General features: G+C 47.8%; 1 protein-coding gene across 1 annotated transcript in view; it reads left to right on the plus strand.

Annotated features, from left to right (window-relative positions):
* The window catches only part of FLNB (filamin B), a 167,002-nt gene that overhangs the window by 58,485 nt on the left and 95,718 nt on the right, over window positions 1–12,799 (plus strand).

The following is a 12,799-nucleotide window of genomic DNA, read 5'->3' on the forward strand; positions in this document are numbered from 1 at the left end:
CTGGAGTACAGTGGTGCGATCTTGGCTCACTGCAACCTCCACCTCCCGGGTTCAAGCAATTCTCCTGCCTCAGCCTCCCGAATAACTGGGACTATAGGCACTCACCACCACGCCCAGCTAATTTTTGTATTTTTAGTAGAGATAGGGTTTCACCATGGCTGGTCTCAGACTCCTGAGTTTCGCCAGGCTGGTCTCAAACTCCTGATTTCAGGTGATCTACCCACCTTGGCCTCCTAAAGTGCTGGGATTATAGGCATGAGCCACTGTACCTGGTGGTAGTTAGGAAATATTTATTGAATATGAGAAAAGAAAAATAGAGCAAATTGAATCTTCAAGTACTGTATGAGTAACTCTAATTTCTGTTTTCTGGAAAACACGCAGGCTGATAGGTTTGGGTAAATAAGAGCAGAGCTGCATCTTCTCTCAAGTTCCCTGATTCCCTCAAGGAGTTATCTGAGAATAGCTCTGTGCCAAGCAGTGAGGCATGCATAGGGGACCTCTTGAATGGAGGGACAGCCCATTATTATTAGAATCCCCAGTTCCAGCCAGGTGCAGTGGCTCACGCCTGTAATCCCAGCACTTTGAGAGGCCAGTGTGGGCAGATTGCTTGAGTTCAGGAGTTCAAGACTAGCCTGGGCAACATGGCAAAACCTTGTCTCCCCCCACCACACACACACCACACACACACACACACACACACACACACACACACACACACACAAGCCAGGTGTTGTGGCAGGTGTCTGTGGTCCCAGCTACTTAGGAGACTGAGGTGGGAGGATTGCTTGAGACTTGGAGGTTGATGGTTGATACTGCAGTGAGTCGTGATTGTGCCACTGCACTCCAGCTTGGGTGACAGAGCAAGACACTAGACCCTGTCTCAAAAAAAAAAAAAAAAAAAAGAAATCCCCAGTTCTTAGGGTGTAGTAGAGACTGAGTCAGTCATGGCTGAGACAAAGGGACTGTGCTCCCTGTGCCTCCTGTGCCCTGTGTTTATATGGTTCATACGCTACCTGTCCACCATGTTTTTTCCTGAGAGCCTTGGCAGTGTGGGCATCGTGGGAATGATTGGGGCAGGTGGAAATTCAGAGGCCCTGCCCTGGGGGGCAGAGAAGCCTGGCTTACCTCCCAAGCACAGCATATGGGTAGATCACTTCTCTGCACTCAGTCTCCTCATCTCCAAAATGGGAGTCGTAACTGAGCTCACTTCATCAAGTTGTTATGAGATGATGTAGATTCAGGGAAGTAGCAAGAGTAGGAGTTTGGGCTTTGGCAACACAGAGAAGTGAGTTTCCATCTAGATTCTCCCCCTATGTCACTTTTGGCAGTTGGCTTCACCTCTGTGGGCTTCTGTTATGTCATCTGTAAAATGGGATTAGCCCTAAAAGCCACCCCGAGGATTGCACAAGGTGATGCAAGTGGCATGGGGCCTGGCCCAGGAGAGGGGGTGGAAGAGAACGAGCCGCTGTTGTATTTTGGTTGCTGTAGATCTAAAGGAGAAGAGGTGCTTAGGAGTCTTTCCCAGGCATGGTTCCCCCTGCCTTCACCTATCACTCCTTTCCTTGAGGGATTCCCTGTGGTGTACACAGCCCCAGGGTGGGCCTGGCTGAGCTCACAGGAGCCTGGGCTGTGTTTCAGGTGAGGTGGCCTCACCACATGACAAACTGAGCTGGAGTCAAAGGGTCATGAGGATCTCCGTTCACAGCCAGCATTTATTATTTCAGCTGGAAATGTTTGCCGAGCAGTTGTAGCTGGAAGCTGTGAGCGAGACACAGACCGCCATCAGGCTGAGGCCTCCAGAGCTCATGCTGGGCTTTAACCTGAGCCTCTTAGGGGCTGAGCTCTGAGCTCTTCCACTTCTGCTCATGCCCAGGCATCCTTGGGGGCCTTGAACTGTCAGTTGTCCAGGGGAACTGTGTGGCAGCAACAGAATGAGTTTGTATAGGGACCTGTTGCTTTGAGGTCTAAAACTTAGTTTAGAACGCAATTGTTTTGACCATTTTGAAGTGTCTATCCTTTTTTTCATCTTCTTTAATCTTTTTTTTTTTTTTTATTTGAGACAGAGTTTTGCTCTTGTTGCCCAGTGGCAACAAGAGTGCAATGGCGAAATCTCGGCTCACCGCAACCTCTACCTCCTGGGTTCAAGCTATTCTCCTGCCTGGGCCTTCTGAGTAGCTGGGATTACAGGCGCCCGCCACCATGCCTGACTAATTTTTGTATTTTTAGTAGAAACGGGGTTTCACCCTGTTGACCAGGTTGGTCTCGAACTCCTGACCTCAGGTAATCCACCTGCCTTGGCCTCCCAAAATGCTGGGATTACAGGCGTGAGCCACCACGCCCTGCTTCTTTGTTTTCCTTCTTTAACCTTTCTAACAAGAGGTTAGAATCCTGGTTTTAACTTTTAAAGGATTTTCCAGTGATAGAAAGTGGTAAGATAGTTACTATATCCTAGGCCCTTTAGCAGACCCATCTCATTTATCATGGGTGGCTTTGTTGTTGGATATCAAGTAATTCTCAAAATTTTACCTTTTCAAAAGTGGCATTGAAAATAAAGGCATTGGGTGATGAAAATGGAACTTTTAAATACAGCGATTCCTGTTAACCAGAAATAGGGTGTCTGGGATAATTTATGAAGCAGTACACCGTCATAGATTTTATGAGCTGAAAGTTCACCAAACTCTCTATCCCAAAATAAAAATAAGGTATTTATGAAGTGATTCGTTCCAAATATTTGAGGCAAAAATTGTCCAGCAAGTGAGAGAGAATAGAAGGAATAGTTGGCAAAGTAGGGAATTTGAAGTCTGAGGTTATGCGTAAGGAATGTGTTATGGGCCTATAGTAGAAATCTCAAATCAGGGATTAGGGAATGTTTACTCAATTCTGTTGTGGAGAAATCCTGGCCGCCACTCCCCCATGCCATGCCCAGGGCAGGCATTGCTAATCTTCACTGCCTCCATTCTCCATACCCTGTTCATGGACGACATTTCTAATGCATTTTAGCAGCCTATTTTTGCTGAATCCAGATGTGGCCTCAGAATCCTTCTCAACACAGTGTGCTAGCACCACTTGGCGCTCCTGATCTACTGTATCATCCCTTGAAAAACTACTAACATAAAAAGACCTGCCAAGTCAACTCTATCTTATCCGAACCCTTGACACAGTGATGGATAAAAATTAATTCAAACACCTTCTTTGTGATCTTTGAGTAGTTCATGAGCAAGAAAGAGAACTGGAAATCCAGCCAACTTCAGTCCCCTTGTCTACTTTTATTTTATTGTGGTTTATGTTTTCTCTCACCAATGGAGATAGGCCCATGTGACTTCTGGTCTTCCAAAGCCCAGAGAACATCCCCACATTATAGTTCAACCACCACTGTAACAGAGGTTGTTTTTTTTTTTTTTGAGACAGAATCTTGCTCTGTCACCCAGGCTGGAGTGCAGTGGTGCGATCTCAGCTCACTGCAAGCTCTGCCTCCCGGGTTCACACCATTCTCCTGCCTCAGCCTCCCAAGTAGCTGGGACTACAGGCGCCCACCACCACACCCAGCTAATATTTTGTATTTTTAGTAGAGATAGGGTGTCTCAATCTTCGGACATCTTGATCCGCCCACCTCAGCCTCCCAAAGTGCTGGGATTACAGGTGTGAGCCACCGCGCCAGGGCAGAGGTTTTCTTTTCTTTGAGACGGAGTCTTCTTCTTCTTTTTTTTTTTTTTTTTTTTTTTGAGATAGAGTCTCGCTCTGTCGCCCGGGCTGGAGTGCAGTGGCCGGATCTCAGCTCATTGCAAGCTCCACCTCCTGGGTTCATGCCATTCTCCTGCCTCAGCCTCCCGAGTAGCTGGGACTACAGGCGCCCGCCACCTCGCCCGGCTAGTTTTTTGTATTTTTTAGTAGAGACGGGGTTTCACCTTATAAGCCAGGATAGTCTCGATCTGCTGACCTCGTGATCCGCCCGTCTCGGCCTCCCAAAGTGCTGGGATTACAGGCTTGAGCCACCGCGCCCAGCCTGAGACGGAGTCTTGCTGTGTCGCCCAGGCTGGAGTGAGTGGCGCGATCTCGGCTCACTGCAAGCTCCGCCTCCCGGGTTCCCGCCATTCTCCTGCCTCAGCCTCTGAGTAGCTGGGACTACAGGCGCCCGCCACCTCGCCCGGCTAATTTTTTGTATTTTTAGTAGAGACGGGGTTTCACCGTCTTAGCCAGGATGGTCTCGATCTCCTGACCTCGTGATCCGCCCGCCTCAGCCTCCCAAGTGCTGGGATTACAGGCGTGAGCCACCGTGCCCGGCTAGAGGTTTTCTTAAAAACAATAACAACAAAAACAGTTGTGGAAAGCATGTAGAGTGTGGGTTTTTTCAGTCTTCAGGTTGGCAGGACATCTGGGACCCAGGTTCCTTCCCTCACCTTGCTGGGCCTCTCCTAGTGCAGGCCAAAGCCAGGTAACTGCGCTGTCCGGGCTCCTGGCTGGCAATCGGGGAGAGAGTGCATGAAGCAGGCACACCCCCTGTTCAGGTCCTGAAGCTGTGGCTCGTTTCATACCATTTGTTGCCCATTTGAAAGACAGGCACACCACTGACTTCCAGGTGGAAGCTGCACGCCTGGGAGGGAGAAGGGGATGAAGGATCTTCGAGGCCACAGATAGACATCAGTTGTCAGGGCCTTGAGTCTGCTTTGTTGGCATGCAGCGTTTTATTGGATCAAGGTCCTGGAGAAAATCCCTGAGCAGGAGGAGATAAAACAGTTTGGTCCCCTTCATCCTACCCAGGGGCCTCTGGGGTACCTGAGCCAAAGTGCACAGTTCATTGGCTGTGTGGATGGAAGGGCTGTGGGACTTGAAAATGTGACTCCGGTCCTGGGCAGCTGACCAGGACAGCTGACCGACATGGTCCTCGTTAACCTGCTCTCCAGGGAGATGGGTTGCATCTGCCTTGGTTTTGACTGAGGACCTGAGGAGAGCTGTTAGCTGTCCCCGCTTTGGTTCAGAATGCCCTTTTGTTTGGACAGCTGAAGCCTACAATTCAGCCAAGGTTTGTCTGGGCTCAGAAAACAGGCAAGGATGGAGAGAAACTGCAAAACTGACCTGGACTATCAGTGGGCACCAGGTCCTGCTGGCCTGGGGTCTGGATGCAGGAGATCTGACCTTTTCAATGTGGGGTGGCCTTGCAGCAGCTCTTCACAGGCTGCTGCTGCTGTAGGCTCACCCAAGCAGCCAAGACAGTCAGGATCTATTCTAGTTTTGCGCAGAATTGGATATAGAAGAGGCATTAGCCAGGTCAGGAAAGAGGATGGATAAGGAGTTCCAGGCCAGGTGAGCATGAGGCAAGGTAAACTGGGATGTTAAGGAGGGGCCAGTTTGTGACCAGCCTGGGCAACACGGCAAAACCCCGTCTCTATAAAAAATAAAATTAGCCAGGTAGGTGGCATGTGCCTGTAGACTCAGCTACCCAGGAGGCTTAGGTGGAAGGATCGCTTGAGCCCAGGAGGCGGATGTTGCAGTGAGCAGAGATTGTACCATTGCACTCTAGCCTGGATGACTGAGACCCTGTCTTAAAAAAAGGCGGGGAGAGGGGCCAGACCCCTGACCCATATGTGCTGCTTTTCTCTTTCAGGGAGGTTTGATAAAATATCAGTAGTTCAATTCTTTTTTCTCTCTCTCTCTCTCTCTGAGATGGAGTCTCACTCTGTTGCCCAGGCTGGAGTGCAATGGAGTGATCTCGGCTCACTGCGACCTCTGCTTCCTGGGTTCAAGTGATTCTTGTGCCTCAGCCTCCCGAGTAGCTGGGATTATAGGCACCCACCACCATGCCTGGCTAATTTTTGTATTTTTAGTAGAGACAGGGTTTCACCATATTGCTCAGGCTGGTCTCGAACTCCTGACCTCAGGTGGTCCGACTGACTCAGCTTCCCAAAGTGCTGGGACTATAGGCATGAGCCACCGTGCCCAGCCCATAGTTCAGTTCTTCAGGTGGTTCTTGGTGCTGCATGTGAGATCTCTGCAAGAAGGACACATCTGAGCTGTGTGGTTTAGAAGGCCAGCATGGCCCAAGACCCTCAGAGTAGCACCAAGAACCACTTAAAATTCTTTCTCAGACGTGTCCTCCTTGCAGAGACCTCATGTGCCCCAGGTTTGCTGCAGCGTTAGAGGTCAGCCTCCCCTTGGAACAGGAGAGCAGGGGCCTTGGAGGTGGCGGTCATGGCCCCCCTAATGAATTGCTTGACTCAGAGAAGTGATAAATCGAACATTTCAACCACCTGTTAATTCACAAGGTACTTCTTTTCATTTCTTGTTGCTTGCACAAAACACTTGGAGTATGTCTTGTGGATGTCTGGCCCTAGGGAAGAGTGTTTGGCACATAGCAGGTACTTAAGTATTAGGAAAATGAGGATGGAGGGAAGGGAGGGAACATTATTAAGCAGCCAACTGTGAGACAGGCGTTGTGCTTGACTCTTTTTTTTTTCTTTTTTTTTTGAGACAGTCTCGTTCTGTCACCCAGGCTGGAGTGCAGTGGCGTGATCTCAGATCACTGCAACCGCGCCTCCTGGGTTCAAGTGATTTTCATGCCTCAGCCTCCCCAGTAGCTGGAATTGCAGGCGCCTGCCCTTATGCCCTGCTAATTTTTAAATTTTTAGTGGAGACAGGGTTTCACCATGTTGGCCAGGCTGGTCTCGAACTCTTGACCTCCGTGATCCACCTGCCTCGGCCTCCCAAAGTGCCAGGATTATAAGTGTGAGCCACTGTGCCCGGCCGACACTTGGCATTCTCTAACCTACCTACTCCTTATAACAGCACTGGGAAGTAGTTGACTGTGGCCATTTCTATTTGGTAGATGAGGAAAAATAAGGTTCAGAGATGGATTGTTCAAACTTACGTATCTAGTCAAGCTGCTGCTTCCTGAGCCTGTGTTTGCAACCCCTCCACCATGCAGCCTCTCCAGGTGGTAGAGATGAGGGGGCAGAGTGCACATCCTGTTCCCTAGATGGCCAAGTCTTAGTGCGAGTGTCTATGGGCTTGGTAACTTGTGTCAAGCACATACCCCATCTCTCTCTTTTTTTGAGACAGAGTCTCTCTCGGTCGCCCAGGCTGGAGTGCAGTGGTGCCATCTTGGCTCTCTGCAACCTCTGCCTCCTAGGTTCAAGCGATTCTCCTGCCTCAGGCTTTCGAGTAGCTGGGACTACAGGCACATGCCACCACACCCAGCAAATTTTTGTGTTTTTAGTAGAGACTGAGTTTCACCATGTTGGCCAGGATGGTCTCGAACTCCCAACCTCGTGATCTGCCTCCCTTGGCCTCCAAAGTGCTGGGATGACAGGCTCTCTCTCTTTCTTTTTTTTGAGACAGTCTTACTCTGTTGCCCATCTTGGAGTGCAGTGGCGTGATCATGGCTCACTGCAGCCTTGATCTCCTGGTTCAAGCAATTCTCCTGCCTCAGCCTTTCAAGTAGTTGGTACTAATGGTCATTCACCACCATACCTGACTAATTTTTTTATTATTATTATTTGTAGAGACAGGGTCTCCCTATGTTGCCCAGGCTCTGGTCTTCAACTCCTGGGCTCAAGCTATCCTCCTGTCTCAGCTTCCCATAGTGCTGGGATTACAGAGATGAACCACCTGGCCTACATACCCCATCTCTCCTTGATTCTTTTTTTTTTTTTTTTTTTTTTTTTTTGAGACGGAGTCTCGCTCTATCGCCCAGGCTGGAGTGCAGTGGCCAGATCTCAGCTCACTGCAAGCTCTGCCTCCCGGGTTTACGCCATTCTCCTGCCTCAGCCTCCCGAGTAGCTGGGACTACAGGCACCCGCCACCTCGCCCGGCTAGTTTTTTTGTATTTTTTAGTAGAGACGGGGTTTCACCGTGTTAGCCAGGATAGTCTCGATCTCCTGACCTCGTGATCCGCCCGTCTCGGCCTCCCAAAGTGCTGGGATTACAGGCTTGAGCCACCGCGCCCGGCCCTTTTTTTTTTTTTTTTTTTGAGATGGAGTCTCCCTCTGTCTCCCAGGCTGGAGTGCAGTGAGGCGATCTTGGCTCACTGCAACCTCTGGCTCCCAGGTTCAAGCGATTCTTGTGCCTCAGCCACCCAAGTAGCTGGGATTATAGGCACACGCCACCATGCCCACCTAATTTTTGTATTTTTAATAGAGATGGGGTTTCACCATGTTGACCAGGCTGGTCTCAAACTCCTGACCCCAAGTGATCCTCCTGCCTTGGCCTCCCAAAGTGCTGAGATTACAGGCGTGAGCCACTGTGCCTGGCCTCTCCTTGATTCTTACAGTCACTTTGTTGGCTGTTTCTGACGCAGCAGCTACCTGCCTTATGGCCAAAGGATGACTTATTCCTTCCCAGGAGGGCAAAAATGTAGAATAGTGTCTGTCCATGCCTCTCCTCATGGGCCACCACCTCGGCCACCCTGGTTAATCAGTAACAACCAGGAGAGAAGCTGCTGGAACTGACCTCTGGGAACTCCCTGGATAGTTTGGTGCAGGAATGTAGTAGGCATACACATGGTAATGTGGATCTGGGCCCTCCTGATGTGAGTAGAGAGGTAAAAGGCCACCATCTCCCTGACCTCTGGGGAACTCGTCCACGAATAAGATGTTTCCAAGATGCTTCTGAAGGTTGCCTAAAAATAGCTGATTTCCACCCCCATAAATGCATCCATTCCAGAATACTCCTTCACCAGAACCAGAGAACTGATTTACAGAAGTGACATGAAGACATTCCATCCCAGAATTTTAGTAGCTCAAGTTAAGTTTCTAGCTATTAAACAAAACAAAACAAAACAAAACAAAACCAAAAACACCCACCCTGCTCACTTATAAGCAGCACTGAGTAATTTTAAGTAGTTTGAGAAAATGTATGTGGTTTGAGGGTCAGGGTTGTCCAGAGCCAGGACCAGTTATGTGGGAATTGTGATTGGCTGGATTTGAGGAGGAGAAACCCATGGCCCAATTCCAACCCACTGAAATCTAAGCAGATTCTAGGTGGTTTGGCGGACCTGGTAGGCGTTGGTTTATTTTATTCCCAAAAAAGGCCCTCGAGCAACTCGTGGGCCTCACGTGGAATCCTGCTGAAAGGCTTCCGTCTCATCTGGCCTTTTCCTCCTCTTAAGGTTCTGCTCCACGTTTTACCCTCGGCGTAACCATGAGGTCTGAAAAGCATATCATCTATGTGATGGTCAGATGTTGTTGACCCTGTGATGCTGTGTAACATTTCATTTTCGAGGCATGGGGAGTCTCCTATTTCATGTGGATGGGAACCTGGAGGTCTTTGGGCAAGTCGCCATCTTTTTATTGTTCCAAGAGTTTGGTGAAGCGTTTGAACCTTCACCTGTCAAAATCAGTTTTGGAATGAGAACGGCTCTCTCTGTAGCTCCTTAGAATAGCAGACGGAAGGTATCATTTATCCCAATGAGACCATAAAGGGGGCTTTCCCATGTGAACACCCACCTTGAATTCGATTGGAAACAGAAGTTCTGGGCATTGTATTTTTTTGTAAATTTGGCTCAGATTTCAACTGGGTCATATTTCCCCCAAAATCTTTTCAAAAAAGACTTGTGTCTCATTCCTTTTGACTAGCATTTGTAAGCTGGGTAAAAATAGAGCAAGCTGATTTCATGTTGATGATTTCATGTTAGGTTTATGAATCAAATCTGCGAGTCTGCTTTTGAAAAGCATGTAACGTATAACTTGGGAAAGTTAGAGTTTTGCAGACTAATGCCGGTGGCTGGATGAGACTTCATAACTCCATCCAATCCCTCCTGGTGCAAGAGATCAATGCCTTGAGGGTGCCTGGCCACCACCATTACCCCGACAGTATACCCACTATTTATTTATTTATTTATTACCCTTTTGAAGTTTGCTCTTCTCCCTTTAACTTAAAGGAAATTGGCATGGGAACTTGTTTGATCTGGAATTTCTGATAATCAGTACGTAGTAACTCCATAATCAATCGCACTTCAAAACAACAACCAAATAACAGGATAGCTAATCCAAAAAATTCGGTCATGGTCAAGGACTTCCAGCTCAGGAAATGTCTGGTCCCGTGGGGTGAATTCCTTGGATAACCAAGTTCTGTGCAGGGCCTGGAGTTTTATGCAGACCATTCATTGCTCCTTGATTGACCACAGGACCTTAAAAGGAGGGCTGGCTTCATGACCACATGACCTGTGTGCTCAGAAGGGCCCTGTGCTTGGTTTTATTGCTCTGCTGTTGCTGTCTTGACGTTCTTAAATTTTTTTTTTTTTTTTTTTTGGCAGTAGGGAGTTGCAGTTTCAAACAACACTCATTTATTGTCTCACAGTTTCTGTGGGCCAGGAGTCCAGCCATGGCTTAAGACCAGGTCCTTTGCTCCAGGTCTCACAAGACTACAAGGAAGGTGCCATCTCGGTTGTGTTTTCATCTGAATGCCTAACTAAGGAAAAATCCACTTCATTCAGATTCATTCAGGTTCATTCAGGTTTTTAAAAGAGTCCTATTTCCATGTGATTGTCTCACTGATGGTCCCAGCTTTTTACTAGCTGTTGCTTGGAGGCTAACCTCAGGTTTTAGAGGCTACACTCATATCTCTGCCACGGGGCCTTCTGCATAGGCAGTTAATGACACGGCTGTCCTGTTTCCTCACAGCCAGCAAGAGAATCTGTCTCCTGTCTGCTAAAGTGGAGTTTCATGCATCATAATATGGTCATGGGAGTAATAGCCCGTCACCTCTGCCATTGTTGTATTGGTTAGAGTAAAGGCACAGGTTTTCCCCCACACTCAGGATGAACCCATGATATAAAGACTTTCAGTAAAGGAGACAACAAACAGAATATGGAATGATCAGAATTACTCTTATGACCCAGACCAAGAGCATCAGCATTACCTGTGAATTTATGGGAAATTCAAATTCTCCTGTTTCACCCCCGGACTGTTAAATCAGAAACTTTAAAAGCGAGCCCAGCATTCTGTGGTTTAACAGGTCCTTCAGGTGATTCTGACACCTGCTAAATTTTGAGAACCACTGGTCTAGAGGCAGGCAGGTCTTGCTCCCCTAGGAGTTAAGTTTGATGTATCTTCTGGTAATACTGAGAAATGAGCTGGGAAATGGTTCCGAAATCGGGTTATCCTCCCCAGGATCAACAAGAATCATAGTTGCAAAAGAGAGTGAAGAAGAGAAACTAAAAAAAGCAAGAGGCTGGGTGTGAAGCTAGATTCAAACCATTAAAGACAGCAACACATGGCAAAAGATGGGAATTTCAGGAAGTGGGTAGTGAAAGCAATTCTTGAGCTAAATTACAAGAAAACACAGTGAATTTGTATCTGTTTCCTGTATTTAGGGGCCTGGCTTAAACGTTAGTGATACATTTGGAGAGTAGAAAATGGATGTTGATGTGAAGTTCTTAAGTTTTGAACAAGGAACTCTGTATTTTCATTTTTCTCTGAGCCCCATGAATTATGTAGACAGTCCTGCTCCGAAGTTATTATTTATACAGTTCATTATAGAGAAAGTCCTTGGGAACCTTAACTTTGAGTGAGGATTGCTTGAATTAGTTTTTCTTACCAGCCACTCCATGATACTCTTTGTTTTTTCCGGGTTAGATGATCAAGTTTTATTATGACTGAATCTGCAACTGCAAAATTAATTCTGATTAATTAATTAAATTCTGATGATTTCTCTCTGATGGTTTGGGTGTGGGCTCTTAAAGAGGGTCTTTTGTTGCAAGAGAATATAACAATAATCAGGTTAATTAAATAAAGCTGTCACCCTTTCAGTTTTGCGTGGCATGCCACGCACCCCTTATCAGTGTGTAAGTTGCTTTTCATGTGGTTGTGGTTGGGTTTCATTAAGTATAGTTTGGCATGTGTTCAACCAGCATTCAGGTGGCTCTTGGCGGGTGGCTGGGGAGACACGAAGATGCAGACAGCTCAGTCACTCCCCAGCAAGTGGTTTCAATTCTGGAGTGAGGTGGGAGCCCAAGGAACTCACACGTAAATGCTGGTGGGAGTGAAGTGCCACCAGCTGTAGAATCTGGTGTCAGAATTATGAGCCAGGAGTTGTCCCACAGGAGGATGGGTGAAGGTCTTCCCATCAAAGGGATGGAGAACACACGAAGAGGTCCAGAGTCTTTGAGCCTGTAGTATGGTGGGTGGGAGTGGCAAGAGTGGAAAGCGGATCAGATGGGTGTTGTGTAGGTTCTGAGGTGTGCTGTATGTTTAAGAGTTGACTGTGTGTAGCAGGGACCCTGGTGAATTTGGAAGCACAGAGGTACCTGACGAGAAAGACGGTTCTGGGGTTATGTGAACAGTGATTTGCTTGAACCCGCGAGGCGGAGGTTGCAGTGAGCCCAGATCGTGCACATGTGCACACACGCATACACGCACACACACAATCTGGTACACTGTATACTACCAGGTTAGCAGGTTGTTACCTCTGGGAGGCAGTCACTCCTTTTTATCATCTATATTTGTGAAATGATTTCTTTCAGTTTTTGAGACAGCATCTCACTCTGTTGCCCAGGCTGGAGTGCAGTGGTGTGACCTCGGCTCTCTGCAACTTTGGCTTCCTGGGCTCAAGCGATCCTCCAACCTCAGTTTCCTGAGTAGCTGGGACTATAGGAGTGAGCTGCCATGCTTGGCTAATTTTTTTTTTTTTTTTGGTAGAGAGGGAGCTTTCCATGTTGCCCAAGCTGGTCTTGAACTCCTGAGCTCACAGCAATCCTCCTGCCTTGGCCTCTCAAAATGCTGGGGTTACAGGAGTGAGCCACTGTACCTGGCCATTATTATGGAAAATTTTAAGCATACAGAAAAGTAGAGACAGTGGTATCTTACGT

This window comes from Rhinopithecus roxellana, chromosome 1 (assembly GCF_007565055.1).
Source record: "Rhinopithecus roxellana isolate Shanxi Qingling chromosome 1, ASM756505v1, whole genome shotgun sequence".
Taxonomy (NCBI): Eukaryota; Metazoa; Chordata; class Mammalia; order Primates; family Cercopithecidae; genus Rhinopithecus; species Rhinopithecus roxellana.